The sequence below is a fragment of the Anolis carolinensis genome, chromosome 5 (assembly GCF_035594765.1).
Source record: "Anolis carolinensis isolate JA03-04 chromosome 5, rAnoCar3.1.pri, whole genome shotgun sequence".
Taxonomy (NCBI): domain Eukaryota; kingdom Metazoa; phylum Chordata; class Lepidosauria; order Squamata; family Dactyloidae; genus Anolis; species Anolis carolinensis.
Genome location: NC_085845.1, coordinates 54,627,013 through 54,642,676, shown reverse-complemented (window position 1 = coordinate 54,642,676; position 15,664 = coordinate 54,627,013). Strand labels below are relative to the sequence as shown.

Sequence of the window (15,664 nt, the reverse complement as noted above, 5' to 3'; positions counted from 1 at the left end):
GTGGCCCAGTTTGGTTCAATGAAAAAAAAATTCAGAAAAGAGTTCTTTCTCCCACCCTAGACCTTCCACAGATGTATAAAAAGAAGCCTACCACAGAATGGTAAAACATGTGCATGTCCTCTGGGCAATATCCCTGGTGATGGCCAGTTCTCTCACACCAGAAGCGGCAAGGCTATTCAGTGCTAATCAACTTGGCCAATTGCAACATTTTTTGCAGTTAATAAAGAACACCACTCAGTATTAGTAGAATACCAGACATGAAAAATGAGGGCCAGCTAACACCTCCCAACAAAGGATTCCCCAGGCAGGAAGCAGCCAGGGTTTAAAGTAGCAAGGCTATTCAGTAGCAATCAAGTTGGCCAACTGCAACATTTCTTGCAATAAATAAAGAACACCAGTCAGAAAACAGTGGAATACCAGACATGAAACAATGAGGGCCAATGAATGCTAATAAAGTTGGCCTATTGCAACATCCTGGTGTCCCCTGGATAATATCCTTGTTGATGACCAATTGTCTTACACCATAAGTGGCTTGTTGTTTCTGCAGTTGCTCCTGACACCCTTTCCTTGTCTAGGCCTCAGAGCTTTGGACTCACGTAACTCTTTGTGAGTGACAAGGAGGCGGACCTAGCCATCCCCTGCAACCCCGCCCACACTGGTTGCTAAAGGGTGGAGACTGTGTGTGCCATTCCAAAGGGGAGGAGCTGTCTGTTTCGCCATTTGCTAAAGTTTGAGGGGAACACTTGGCCATTCCTAAGGGAAGGAGCCGTCTGTTAGGACAGTAGCTAAGGGAGGAGACTGATTAGCCATTATTTAGGGGTTTGATTTTACCTTTCTTAGGTGTGTCAGGTTTGTGAGAGTAGGCTTAAAACCCATGGCAGTTTGATTGCTATGGTTTGTCCAAATTTCATAGCTATCAGTGGAATGGTTTGGGAGATATGATTTCCCTAACAGACGGACATTACATTTTTATTTATATAGATCCCTTTCGCTATGGGGATACAAATTTGTGTGTACTTATTTCTGCTAGGGAGCTAAAAAGTAATGCCAGTGTGTAGATCACCATGTTCCATGGCGACAGAAGTACAGTACTGTTGTTCTCAAAGCTGCTCTATATAGGGTGACACGTATCAAATCTCAACTTGTATAAAGGGGTATTTCTGACAATGTGGCACTTTGCGCCTTCTTGAATGTTTTGTAGGAGTGCTTTCCCAACTTTGCTGAACTGCTGTTATGGGATATGTAGATGTAATGAAGTATTCCTCCATATACCAGCATATTCCTCCAGCATATCTGGAGATTAGGTTGGCTAACTCTTGAATCATTATAATGCAATCAAAACAGAAGGTCTGCAAATATCAAAGCGTTCTTATTCTCTATGGAAAATTAAACGCGTTGTAGGATAGTGACACTCATGTATAAAACATTGGTGTTTATTTTTTATTACCCCTTTAAATTAGCAGTCATGACAAGTTTCACTGTGCATGATTTTATGCTTGGGTTAACAAATTAAGTAGCCATAAATGTTACGTTTGTTCCATAGATCATAATGATGGCTTGTAAATAGCATTGAAGCCTTGATTTTTTGATGGTCAGGGTGAGTGTGTGTGTTTGCCTTTTGCTTTGAAACTTTTGGAAAGAATATAAATTGCACTGGATTATTTCACTTTATCTAGAAGTATACACTAAAAATAGTAGAACTGAACAAAATGTTGGATTTCTACACTTAAAAATGTTGACTGCATAAACAACAACTTTGATTCACGACACATACTTTTGAGAAAACTTGTGACTTTGAAATTTTTAACTACAATCCATGTTTTAATTTTATGACCAGAGGCATTCTGTCTCTCTATTGAAATGTCAGAGTGTGTAAAACTTTAGCAGTGTTGGATTTTTTTCCATTATGAAACAGCTATTTTAAGACAGTAAATTGCTTTGTCCAGAAGTCTTTTAAAAACATTTGAGCAGCAGGTCTCACACATTTTCTCTCTGTATATTTTCAGTGATCTCAGTCAAGCAGCTTGATTGCTGATTTGGCCTTAGCTAAATTATCCTGACAGCTGGATTGCTTAAATGGCCAGATAAATATTTGGTTTGGATTCCATTTCTCCTCATGGGTTAATATGACCTTCAGGGGAAAACAGCATTCGGCATTGGAAAGTCATTGACAGAAAATGCATGAATTTAACAAAATATTATATTAATTTAGCCAGCTGGATTTTATGCAGGCATGCATCTTCCAAAGGAAGTGGTGTGTATAACTATATGCCAAAATATAGCAGAAGGTTTGCAAAACTGTACAGGTCTTTCTGAATGTCCATTTCTGGACATTAAAAATCACAAATATTCTGATTTGGCTTGAAAAGTTTTAAAATTTGACATCTACTAATATGACAAAACCATGTGGTCAGCTTTATATTTCACCTATTCTGTCCGATTCTTGGTGAGTTCGGGCAGGAGGGCATATTGTATGACAAGATATCTAGAGCTGTAATAAGGTGGCAATATCAGTTTGCTACTCAGCTTTCTCCTAATAGAAAAACCGTAGCTCAAAGCACAGATAGAATATCTGGGGAAGGGGAAAAGTAGATGTGTCATATCTATTGAAGAGACTCTAAAAGACTCTCAATAGGGTACCACACTCCTTTATGAAGAAAATTCTGGTACAAATTTAGTACAGTGCTCTAGGAAGGAAATACATTCTGCCATATAGTATTCATTGCAATTAATATTTGAGCCTATAACACATCAAAATGAATATTAGATTTGTTAATTTTTAGAATTGAAACATACTTAACATTGCAAGATAACATCCATTGTGTCAGTTGAGCTAAAATGCAGGTAGTGTTGTTGAATGTGATGGCTCTTCTAATGATTTAAACATAAGAAGCTCTCACAGTTTTGGTGCGACCATGTAAGAGTCCTTGCCCCTTTTCATGATTACTGCTTTTACCAGTGCATGAAGGAATCTGCACCAACTCACTCGGTTCTGGAGTTACATATTGTTTCTTGCCTAGATGTATATCTGTACGACATCATAACAAAAAAGATTGCACAGATATTTAAGGATTTGCTACTGAAGATATGTGTTCTTTATGACTAGATGTCAGGATAATGGCAAACCAGAATATTCAACTAGGGCTAGCCCTGCACATTTGCTGATACAATGTTTGAACATTCCTAAAAAATTATGATTTCTCATTTACTAACTCATTGTAAGTTTTAGTGGTGTTGAATAGAAAATAAGATGTCTTGCAGTTGGAGCAGGGTCATATAGGAAAAGGCAGCTTATAAAATATCCTTCTTCTAAAACTATAGGGGTGCAAATCCCATAGATTGAGCTCAGAGTTGAAGAAGTAACCAAATGAAAAGGAAAGAAGATTCAGAGCATGAAGGGGATGAGGGGCTTGAAATGGATGTTGGGGATGTGGCACGGGCTGAAGAGGATAGCATGGAGTGGATACGCGCTCCAGAGGATTGTGATGGGGAGACTGGGCTCACTGGTGATGGGGACGCTGAGGAAACATGGGGTCCTTCAGGATCAGACCCAAGGTGGTCTAATTGGAGGAGTGGGGATAGTTCCACAGCTGAGGGTAGGTCTGGGCGTCAGCAGGGTGGTTTCAGCTCAGATGAGGAATGGGAACAACCTGTGGGAAGGGCGGTGCCCAGCTCAAGTTCTGAAGATGAGTTGTAAATAAATTGAGGGCATTTGGCTATTGGGCCCTTGCGTGTGGCAAGGTGGTTGTTGGGCGCCATTGAGTTTCGTGTTCCTGAAGACTGGCTTGAGATTGTGCAACCGATGTAAGTTTATTCTGGGTTACTTCTACGACGGGGGTTAGAACTGTGTGGGTTTTCTTTAGACTGCATTGTGATTACTGTCTGCATTAGTTCGCCTCCGTCGTTTTGGCTACTTGTGTCAACCCATTGACGAGGACTTTGCTGTGATGACTTCTCATCTTGGACCTTGGACTGGACATCGTTTTGGCATTACTTTTCACTCCCTATTCCGGCTTGGCTTCGTACTCAACCCTGTAACTACTCTCCGTTACCGACCGTTGGCTTCATTCCTGACCCTGAAGTAACGCTCCGCTCCCAATTCCAGTTTGGCTTCTGGTTCTGCAGTTACTCTCCGTTACCGGCCATTGGCTTCGCTCCTGACCCTGAAGTAACACTCCGTTCCCAATCCCAGTTTGACTCCTGGTTCTGCAGTTACTCTCAGTTACCGACCACTGGCTTGGCTTCTGACCCTGCAGTAACTCTTTGCCCTTCGCTGCTTTGTTTTTGACACCGGTTTGTTTGCACTGCCTCCGGCGGCAAAGTTTGGCCCGGTTTGGGACATTGTTTTGAGCCTTAAAACTCTATTTGTAGCCCACTTGGTTCTGTTTATGTTGGACTCTTGGGAATTTGGCCCGTAGTTTGTTTTGCCTTCTTCATGTTACCTGGCAATTTTGAGCTGAATCTAAGCAGTTTTGTTTTAATCCGGATTATATTTCTGGATAATCCAGATTATATTCCAGTTTGGGGTTTTTTTGGAGTTTTTTCAGTTTAAATGTCATTTTCACACTGAAGTTTAAGTGTTGCAAGCTCCTGTGTTTGTTTTATGAGCTTTTTTGAGTTGTTTATACAATAAACTGTATTTCCATCCATTGGCTGGCGTCTGACCTTGACACAGCATTTTCTTTCAATGACATCCTCCCCACAAAGCTTTTTTTTATATATATATACACAGACAACAAAAACAGAAAAAGATATGGGAAAAGTGCTTGTCTTTCCATAATGAAAAATCTTGCTACAGTTGACCATTTATCTTCTATGGCTTTCACAATATAAGCACAATTGTCGGGGAGGAATTGCAGGCTATTATGTGAATGAGATGCACTCATGTTGCTTCAAATTCGGCATGAGAAGTAAGAATCCTAAGCAATCCAACTTTTAAGTCATATTGTCAAATAGCCTATGAGTACATATGTTTGCTTGTAAGAACACTTCCCTAGTCAAAAAAGAACTGAGTAGTAAAAGAGATATTGTGGTTATTGTATCAATCTTAAGGACCTCTTAAGATTGTGTGCCCGTCTGGGGGGTGGGGTGGGGTGGGGAACCTGTCGCCTTACGCCCTGCATTGCCTAACTCACCTGAGTCCCCATCCCATGGGGGAAGTGACCAGCACCTGGCTTCCCCCCATTGATTCAAGGCAACACAGGAATCCTCCCATGTTGCTGCGGCAGCGGCATGCACTGCTTCGTCTTCCTTTGTACTACAGAGCCCTGCCAGAAGCTACAGTGTATCATGGAATGGGGACCAGCGGGCTCTGTCATAAAAGGATAGGTGAGCCAGTGCATGTGACCAAATGCGCTCTAATGTGATGAGGTCAAAAGTCTCTAGAGCAGCGTGGTAGTTTCTATAGTACTGTTAGCCCACATAGTAGATAATCTTGATAGATCTGGAATAATAGCATTTCTTAAGAATACCACACAGCACGTAAATGTAAACTGTCAAAAGGACCCATATTCACCAACATCGGTTACAAGAACTTATCCCATGTTTCTCATTGAGGCTTTAATACACATCATTGTGATTTGCATTGTATTGTAAAAGCTTATTTTTGTTAGAACCAGCCTAAAGCATCATAGAATATATAGCAGGGCTAAACACAAATTTAGTTCATATGTGGACTTGTCACGAGCTTATACTGTCAAAATGATGTCAAATGTGATTGTATTCTTGGATGCATTAGTCCAGGGGTCCCCAAACTAAGGCCCGGGGGCCGGATGCGGCCCATCGAAGCCATTTATCCGGCCCCCACGGCACAAGAGCAGAAGGGGGTTAGGCTAAATGACCCAAGAGGTCTCTTCTTCTCTTACAACCCTTATCATCATCATCATCATCACCATCACCATCATCATCATCATCATCACAACAAGATGAGTCCACAGCAGACTCTCTGCTGGCTGTTGTATTGGATCATACGTTGGACTCTTCCCAAGTGTCTAGGACTGTGTGATGTATCGGTGAATAATGCGCGCAGATCCCAGTAAGGTGGCCTTCTGCAGCTGGCAGATGGTAATTTTGTCAGCGCCAATTGTGTTTAAGTGCAGGCCAAGGCCTTCAGACACTTCACCCAGTGTGTCGATCACCACTGGGACCTCCTTGACTCGCTTGTGCTAGTCTTTGTAATTCGATCCTTAAATCCTCATATCGTGTCAGCTTTTCCCGTTGTTTCTCCTCAATCCTTCTGTCACCTGGGATTGCAACATTGACAATCCATACTTTGTTTTTTAACACGATTGTGAGGTCAGGAATATTGTGTTCCAAAACCCTGTATTATTATTATTATTATTATTATTATTATTATTATTATTATTATTATTATTATTAACATTGAGGCTGGGTGGCCATCTGTCAGGGGTGCTGTGCTTGTGCTTTTGGTTCACAAAGGCATCAGGGGATTGGACTCAATGGGCCAAAGGGTCTCTGCCAACCCTCTTTTTATTATTATTGTTGTTATTATTATTATTATTATTATTAATTATTATTATTGCTCGGTGGCCAGCCATAGTCCGGCCCTCCAATGGTCTGAAGGATTGTGAACTGGCCCCCTGTTTAAAAAGTTTGGGGACCCCTGCATTAGTCTGTTGTATCACATAAAGAAAAGCAGTCATTTTCTTACTAGAGGAAATAAATATCCTACATGTTTTTTGAGTTTTTTGAAGTTACCTTCAAATAATTTATGCACTGGTATTATAAGACGTTTACATTCCTATTAGCTTCATTCAGACTTGTACCTTTTCATTTATATTTCTTGGCATTAATATGAATTTACTGTGCTTTCTAAGAGTGTCTCTGAAAATAATTTAATAATATATAAAGCCTCCTGAAAATGAGCACTTTTTATTGGTACTATGGCTAAAATCTTGAGTATTTATTTTACAGTCTGGCAGATGTGTCATCTAAGCAAACCATCTGAAGATAGGATTCTCCAGCAGGAAATCTGCCAGCACTCGTTGGTCCACTGGCGTGCTTTATCCTTTAACTGAATACATAATTCATTATGTTCTCTTAAAGAGTTCAACTTGCAAGATCTATATGAGCTTGTTAATTAGAGGAGGCTAATAAAATAAACACAGATGGGTTGGTATCTATGTAGCATTTTTGCATTTAAACTGTTTGGTTCATGGAGAAGATGATTCTGGTTGGGGATTTGTCTTATGATGATGTGACCTTCTGTATTCTCCAAACACATCACTTCTCAGTCTTAGAACATATGTTGTTTTCTAGTTTCAACAATAAATGCACCTGTTTTATGCACCTATGGCATTTCATAAAGGCAGAATGCTTCAGGGATGCAGTCTCCTATGCAATGCTTCTCTTTGTAGTGAGGCATTGAATGTTTTATGACTTACCTTCACCCAAATTAGACAAGTTTGTTAAATGACACAGTTATGCTGATCATTGTCTTTACAAGTCAATACTCACAATCAGAATCAGAGGCATTTAAAGATGTCGGTTCTAAACTGTAATTTAACCTGACATGATGCACAGTGAGACTTAGCAGAGCAATAATGACACAAACTACATTTCTGGAGATAAAATTGGCCACAACTTTTCGTTGTTTACAGCTCTCAAAGCTTGGATCCAGTATAGGTCTGGAGCCAGCCACTGGTTGATCCACCTGGCAACCAATGGGAAACAATCATCCATGTTCACATTCTGGGTATGGAAACCAATTCACACAGTCCACATGCTGGGTATACTTTAGGAATAACAGACTTGGGGTTTCACATAGGCAGAATCCATTGTGTGATTCTACTGGTACCTTCTGGTGGACTAGACTACCTGTCCCAATGCTGAGTATGAGCCCAATAATCCACAGCACCCAACTCAGTCTGACAGACATCTATCTCCATCTGGGTCCGAAGCCCATTCTACAAACTATCCGAATTATGACTAATAATTTGAGAAGTGAAACTAAGCTCTTGCTTTTAGCATAAGCAAACAAATGAAAAATGATCAGGCAAGAGAACACAGTGGTATAAGGCTATGAGTGCAAAAGGTCTGCATTTCCATCTCTATTATCTCAGGTTAAAAACAATGCCACAAACCCGTAAATAGGAATACAGACTGAGGGAAAATGGTGAGGAAAGTTGACTGTTAGGAGGAGTGTAGACTGACCTCAGCCAAACTGCATTTAAGTGTCTGCCTCAAGTTTTCCAGTCCGTCCGTCCCCACAACAAGCCAATAGGAAGACCCTGATTCCTAGATCAACCTACCTTTCTAAAAGTCTAGGAAATTTCACAGGCTTTTGAGAAGAAAGGCCTTAGTGGAGAAAAATAGCTCTTGCGTATGTAATTGGCACTTTTGCGTTAATAATTCCAAAGCCTTTGATGGGCTACATGTTTAATCATGTCTGTTATGTTTAGAATGTATCACTTCTGAATTATTATTATTAAGACCAGAGCTTGGTAAAGTTACTTTTTAAGACTGCATCCCTAGAACCCATGTCTAGGATTCTGACTGGTAAATTCTGAGAATTGTAGCCCAAAATGTAACTTACTAAGCTCTAATTATGGAATTGTAAAAGACTACTAGACTAAGTCTTCAGTCCAGTTCTGATAACTAGAATGGTATGTGAATCTACATGAGCCTAAGGTGAGAGAATTCTCAACTGAGCAAACATCCTTGTTCAAATAAGAAAATTAGTACATTTATCAATTATTTAAACGGAAATGTCATAAATTTTATGGAAAGTGATATGTCAATCCAAATGTAGTTGTCAGCCCATTTTGCATTGTTCTTTATAGTATCCAAGTGGAAAGTTACATTGAAATACACAACACTGTCTTAATTCTGGTACACATGTGAATAAATATCATTGTTGTGTGCAATCAGAATTACATGAGAGAAGATGGTTTTTCATATTTTGGCTTGTCAAATCATTGCTACAATCTTATGCATAGAGGAAATAATATGCTGGGGAGGAACTGTCTAAACACTGTGAAAGCATTGGCAATTAAAGCTGATTTCCCTTGTGTGCATTCTAAACACCTGCCATACGAATGCTTCACTGGAGTTGGTGTCAAGTAATTTCTTACCTATATGAATCACTAAACACCTTTAAAAACATTATCAGGTAAATTTGCAGTATGAAAGAAAATGATGTTTGTTTCTACTATTAATATACAACTAGAAAAATTGAATATACAGTCTGTATTATTCATTGCTTTCCTATTAAATCGTACATAAACAAAAATAATATATATCATACAGTACAACACACTACTCTAAAATTTTGCAGCAACCATTTTTTCAATTTCATTTAGAAATATACTGATTGAGACTATTAATCTAGCCACCTAGTCATGTGCATTAATTTAGGTAGTGTCTCAATTTCTCTCACATTTGCTGCTGGTATTTTTAACCTGAGATATTAGAGATGGAAATGGGGACCTTTTATATTAATAGCCTTATACTACTGGGTTGTGTGCTGTTACAACAATCTTTTATTTGTTTGCCTATGCTAAAAGCAAGAATTTACTATAAATACATTGTATGTAGATTTATATGGACTGAAGTGGCCTCAACACTAGCCTTCAGTTCTAAGGACCTGAAGATTCCAGAGCCCTCAGCTCTGAAAGCGTCAGGCATAACCATGGTGGGTTTCAGAAATCACAAGAGCCATTTTTGTGTGTTACAAAAGTTTGGTTGTTAAGTTGGAGGCTAGAAAAGAGCAGTTTTCCACCTCCACCTCACTTTATGGCACCTTCTATCCAGAAACAGCAACTTTGTGAAAAAAAAGTTTCTTCTCTTCATGGAGCTACTCCCTGAGTTTACTGACATGACTGAATTTTAGGTCTGTTGAGACAGTCCTATATTCAAAGTGAGTTAGATGAATCATACTCTATCGTTATATCTACAATAAGGTGGCAATAGCTTGCAGGTGTTGTAGGCTACATTTCAGAAGAAAGAACTGGCAAAGCCTTCTCTGAGTATTCCTTGCCTAAGAAAACCCTATGAAATTCATCAGCTTGCCATAAATCCACAGGCAACTTGATGGATATGGAGACACACACACACACACACAGCTTGCTTTGTGTATTTTCAAAAAATGGCTAATGGATTGATCTGAAGTGAAGCAGTATTGAAGAATACTGTAAATGTGGTCCATATTGATGTTGAGAAAAATAATAATCAAAAGGTTATTTATAGAAATGCAGTTTTCAAGAAACTACTAGCAATTTGGTACATATTGTCAAGTGGTTTTCCCTCCACTGACTTTGCTAATGTTATTTTGCCTTTTTAGAACTATCTTGTGGAGAAACAGAATGATTTCATAAGGGTGTGTGTATACTGGGGGAAAACTGCCCCAAACATTGACCTGTTCCTTATTCTTCCCAAGCAGACATCCAACTTTTGACAATCCCCTTTTTACAACTGGAAGAATATGATGATGATGATGATCTATCATGATACTTTTGGCATACAATAAAATGGCATATGATAACATGAACATTCTTGTGATCTCAAACATCTACATTTGTTGTACCTGTATATTCATATTACTATTTTTCAGAGTTGGGGGGACTTTTCTGCTCCAAGAGACAACTTGTTTTTTGGGAGTTCTGTCATGGGACAGATATCAGAAATTGGTAGGACTACTTCCCAAAATTGGCATGTTTATAGGAATGATCAATCATTCCTATACATTTCTTCTCTATCCTGTATTTTTATTTTGAAAAGAACTCCAGCAAATGCAGAGCTCAGCTTTTGCTTAAAGAGAACCTTCTACTCAAAATTGATGCTCTCTGCAAGCCTGATGCTATCTGCAAGCTTCAACGAGTTTAAGTTAATGAGACCATAAGACTAAAGATTAAACCATTTTGACTTAAAAAAAACCCCACTACCTTTTATGTAGGTTTATTGCTCAGTTGTTGACCTTAATTGTTAATTGAGTAGAATGTTGTGATTTTTTTAAAAAGTTCTGGAACCCAAAGAGAGCAAAAAAGGTGGGAGGTATGAATGAATAGCACAACCTGTCTTGTTTCAGTTGAAGTGTGACTTCAATAAAGAAGAGATGGAATGATTGGCAGGAGAAAGGCAGATAAAACAGTTAAGAGGATGAAAACACCAGTGACACAAAAAGTTTGTCTTCATTGTATGTCAGGTATTAGCAATACTTTTACCCTTCTTGTGCATAAAGGAACATGATAATTATTACATATTGGACCCTACAATACAAAGTTGTATTGTTTATGTATGAGGATTTTCAAATTCCATCTTTTGTGGATTGAGGAATTTTTTTTTACATCTGAGGAGAGTAACTCTTTAAGGAATTTCTTGTCGTGCTTTACCCACCAACCCACACCAGGATCTGAAGGGCTCTCTGGAGATGGTTGTTCCACCTGAGCAGAAAGAGATTTGTGCTTTCCTCCACTTTTTAGAACAGTGTTTCTCAAACTCTGCTCCCCAAAGTGTTTTGGACTTCAGCTCCCAGAAATCCCAGCCAGCTTTGTGTTGGTCTTCTGGTCAGTTTTAGAATTGTGATAGAATACCTTAAATATATTTAGGTTGTGTGTGCAAGTCATCCTCATATATGGCTCATATGTTGCAGTCACTAACTTGTGTCTGGTGTTATCCCATCCCAGGCATCCATTCAAATCTTACTGATGGTGGTCAACCATAGGGGTTTTTGTTCGTGCAATGCTTAAGTCTTCCCATTGTTAAGATCTCAGGCCTAGTATAGCTAGATACAGAGCCGGTCCAACAATGAGGTGAATTAAGCGGTTGCTTGGGGCGCAAAACATACGTGGGCGCAGTCGAGACTGCTTTTTCTGTTGATTGTAAAATATGATGTTTTGGTGCGTAATTTGTAAAATCTTAATGTAATTTGATGTTTAATAGGCTTTTCCTTAATCCCTCCTTATTATCCAAAATTTTCACTTATCCAACGCTTTTATTTTTTAGTGATTGGTTTTTTTTTTTTTGGGGGGGGGGGAAATTCTGTTCGCCTACACTTGAAAAATATCTAGGGCCGGCTCTGGCTAGATAGATCTTCATTTTCTCTGAGCAATGTATCTATGTTATTTGCATAAGTGCCAGCTGTCAGTAGCAGAATATTTCTCCATATCTTCCCATTAATGCAATCTCAGAAACAGCATGAGATAAGTAAGCATGAGGCAAGTAAGCCCTCTTGATATCTACATGATTTAATGTAGGAATGACAAGCAAACCTCTTTTTTAAAAAGAGCATCTTGACTTGATTGTCACTGACTTTGATCCTGCAAATTGCAGTTGGCTAAAATCATTGGGCAGTACATTTACAGACATGATACATATTCAACACTGCTTGTAATAGCTTTATAGAAAGTGTAAATTTTATGATCTGTTCAGTGGTATGAATATGATTCCAGCAACAGCACTGATCTCACAGATTATTGTTCCTTGCACTGAAAAATATAGCTGCCAAGCAAGAGAGTGTTATAGATAGCAGCTCAATGCTTGGTGCATGTTGCATTAAGAACACACACAACATTGTGCCCATAGATCATACAGTGAGTCATTATATCTCAATCTAGTTGGCTTTACTTTTCCTGAATAGTTATAGTCATTGGATGTACAGCAGGTTTTCTGATGGCCTCTGTAGCAGTACATTCATTTTCCTTAGAGAAGGGCTTAGGGAGGATCTTTCCTTGAGTATGACACTTGTTTCCCATGAAATAGATGGGTGCAAGGTGTAATGGTGACCACTGCATGGTTTTGTCGGACTCTTTCAATGCTATCTTCTGCTATTAGTCTTTTAATTCTGTGGATATTTTAGACTGTTCTTCTGTATTTGGATTTACACCATTTTTCTGTTAAGAGATTGTATGAAGCAACAGTGTTCCTTGCATGTTCTAATAGACATCTGCCATACAAAGGATGCCAAATAAAACCTGTTTACTGATCTTTGGTGTAGCAAATGAAGCCTGTGTTTCAAAGTTTGGGGAGAAAGTCTGGCAATCATAAAAAAGCAGAAAATCCCATACAGTTGAGGGGAGAGCAAGAGATTCTTTGGCCAGTTAAATATTTCTGGCTATAGAGTAGCTTAACAACAAACAGAAGATGCCTTCCAGTATGATATACTTATACCTCTCCTGGTTGCAGAGAGGAATTTAGACTACATGACAGATTTCTGATAAGTCTCAAAGAGTCAGACTCCATCTACAATGCCATATAATGCAATTAGAAACTTCAGTTTAATGCAATAGGGCCTCAGTTCATCTTAAATTAAACTGGTCCAGAAACTGAGATGTTTGGAGAAGACTATTGTTGCTTCTGGACATAAGGGTACAGATGGACAATCTATCTTACTCTGAATCGTCTTTGTGATACTTGTCAGAACCTATGGGTTGGCACATGTAAACATGGAGGAATATCTCAGCACATTTACTATTTTACCTATGATGTTTGTTGTTAATCTCCAAGAGTCAATAGGACTGTCTACCTCCAAGAATATGAGTTGTCTAGAGGCTGTCATTAACTATATAAAAAGTGTAAGGGGTTTTCTTTGTACTTTAGGCTGGGAGCCTAAATCAGTAGGTCTAGAAAGTCCATATTACTGTCCCTGTGAAGGGATGAAAGTGTGAAGATAAGTAATAAGTGAGCAGAAGCGAAAGCTGTCATATCTTTCCTTCACTTCTCTTCCCTGGGTTTGTGTTATACTCTACACATATATTAAAAATATTTTCTATAACTTTTCTAAGAGCTGATAGAGAACAAATATATAACACAATTAAATAACTTCACGCAAAAAGCTTTGATAAATGCTTATGTGTTTATCTGTGGTCACCATATCATTCAACTCAAGTTCTTAGGAACATTGGTCAGAAGCAGTTCTTTTTAACAACATGCTTTATGAATATTTTATGTGAAAGCCATTTGTATGGGAAAAATGGATTTGCGCCAATGACTTAGTATTTTGAACAAATGTCTCTGCACATGGCTGCTAATATGAGTGTTATTGCTAGCTTTACAGCTGTGTATTAATTCACCAGCATCACTGCCAATGCTAAATTTAAGCTGTCTCACTAATACTTATACAATAACAAAAATTACACTCATAATATTTGCTCATATTTTGCTCCATCTCATGCACTGTGCAAGTGTGGCTCTTTAACTAGTGTTGATTTATTTTTTAATTTCCAGGAAATAAAAGCATTGCCCTCAAAGATCCTTGTAAGTTGGAAGACAGGATAGAAATGGAAAACAAAAGATTATTTTAGATTTATCTAAGAAACCACTATATTTGCATTAAAATGTGATAATATGTGAGAGTACTGTTTTGCAGTGGCTCCGGTGCTTCCTGGAGGCAATTGTTGAGGCCCCCACAACCCCACAACCATTGACTTGTGGGGTCCCGCAGGGGGCAATACTGTCCCCCATGTTGTTCAACATATACATGAAGCCGCTGGGAGAGATTATCCGGAGTTTCGGGGTGAGGTGTCATCTGTACGCAGATGATGTCCAGCTCTGTCACTCCTTCCCACCTGTCACTAAGGGGGCTATTCAGGTCCTGAACCGGTGTCTGGCTGCTGTGTTGGACTGGATGAGGACGAACAAATTGAAACTTAATCCAGACAAGAGAGAGGTCCTCCTGGTCAGTCGCAGGGCTGAACAGGGTATAGGGTTACAGCCTGTGTTGGATGGGGTCGCACTCCCCCTGAAGACACAGGTTCTCAGTCTGGGTGTTCTCCTGGACTCATCGCTAAGCCCCAGGTCTCAGCGGTGGCCAGGGGAGCTTTCGCGCAACTAAGACTTGTGCGCCAGCTGCGCCTGTACCTTGGGAGGTCTGACTTGGCCATGGTGGTCCACGCTCTGGTTGCATCCCGTTTGGACTACTGCAACGCGCTCTACGTGGGGCTGCCTTTGAAGACGGCTTGGAAGCTCCAACTAGTACAACGGGTGGCAGACAGACTAATAACAGGAGCGGCTTACAGGGAGCGTACTACTCCCATGTTGAGTCAGCTCCACTGGCTGCCGATATGCTACCGAGCCCAATTCAAAGTGCTGGTTTTGACCTACAAAGCCCTAAGTGGATTTTAATCTTGGACATGCTTAAAATTTTATATAATGTGATTTTATTTTGTAATGGTATCTGTTTTATATGAATTGTTGCTTTGTAGATTGTTTTATATGAATTGTTGTTTTTACATTGTTTTTAGGCATTGAATTTTTGCCTATTTACTGTAAGCTGCTTTGAGTCCCCTCGGAGAGACAGGCGGGGTAAAAGTGATGAAAATAAATAAATAAAGGTTTGGAAATGTAACAATGCTGAACACTTTATGAGATTAAAGTATTTTAGAGGTGATATCTGTTATCTACCTTTCCTAATCTCTCTGAGATGTAAACTGAAACTGTTAGGGATATCTTCATTGCTACTCTTTCTGGCCCCTTGTTCTTCCACTTTTACCAAAAGTGAAACTAGCTTATTTGTGAGTTAACTTTGCATCCTTAGACAGCTTTCCTATCATTAAATTCTTACATAAAACCATAGTGTGTTTATTTAGCCATTGGTGTCTTTGCTTCTTAGTCAGAATTGCTAGCCACTGCACAAATATACTGTACATCACAACTAAATTATGTGTAGTTGTCTTTATAATTTAAAAATCATGAGAAGATGATCATCTTT

At 39.2% G+C, this 15,664-nt stretch overlaps 1 protein-coding gene across 2 annotated transcripts in view; it reads left to right on the top strand.

Moving 5' to 3' along the window:
• The window catches only part of fstl5 (follistatin like 5), a 452,120-nt gene that overhangs the window by 133,274 nt on the left and 303,182 nt on the right, over positions 1-15,664 (top strand). The window lies entirely within an intron of this gene.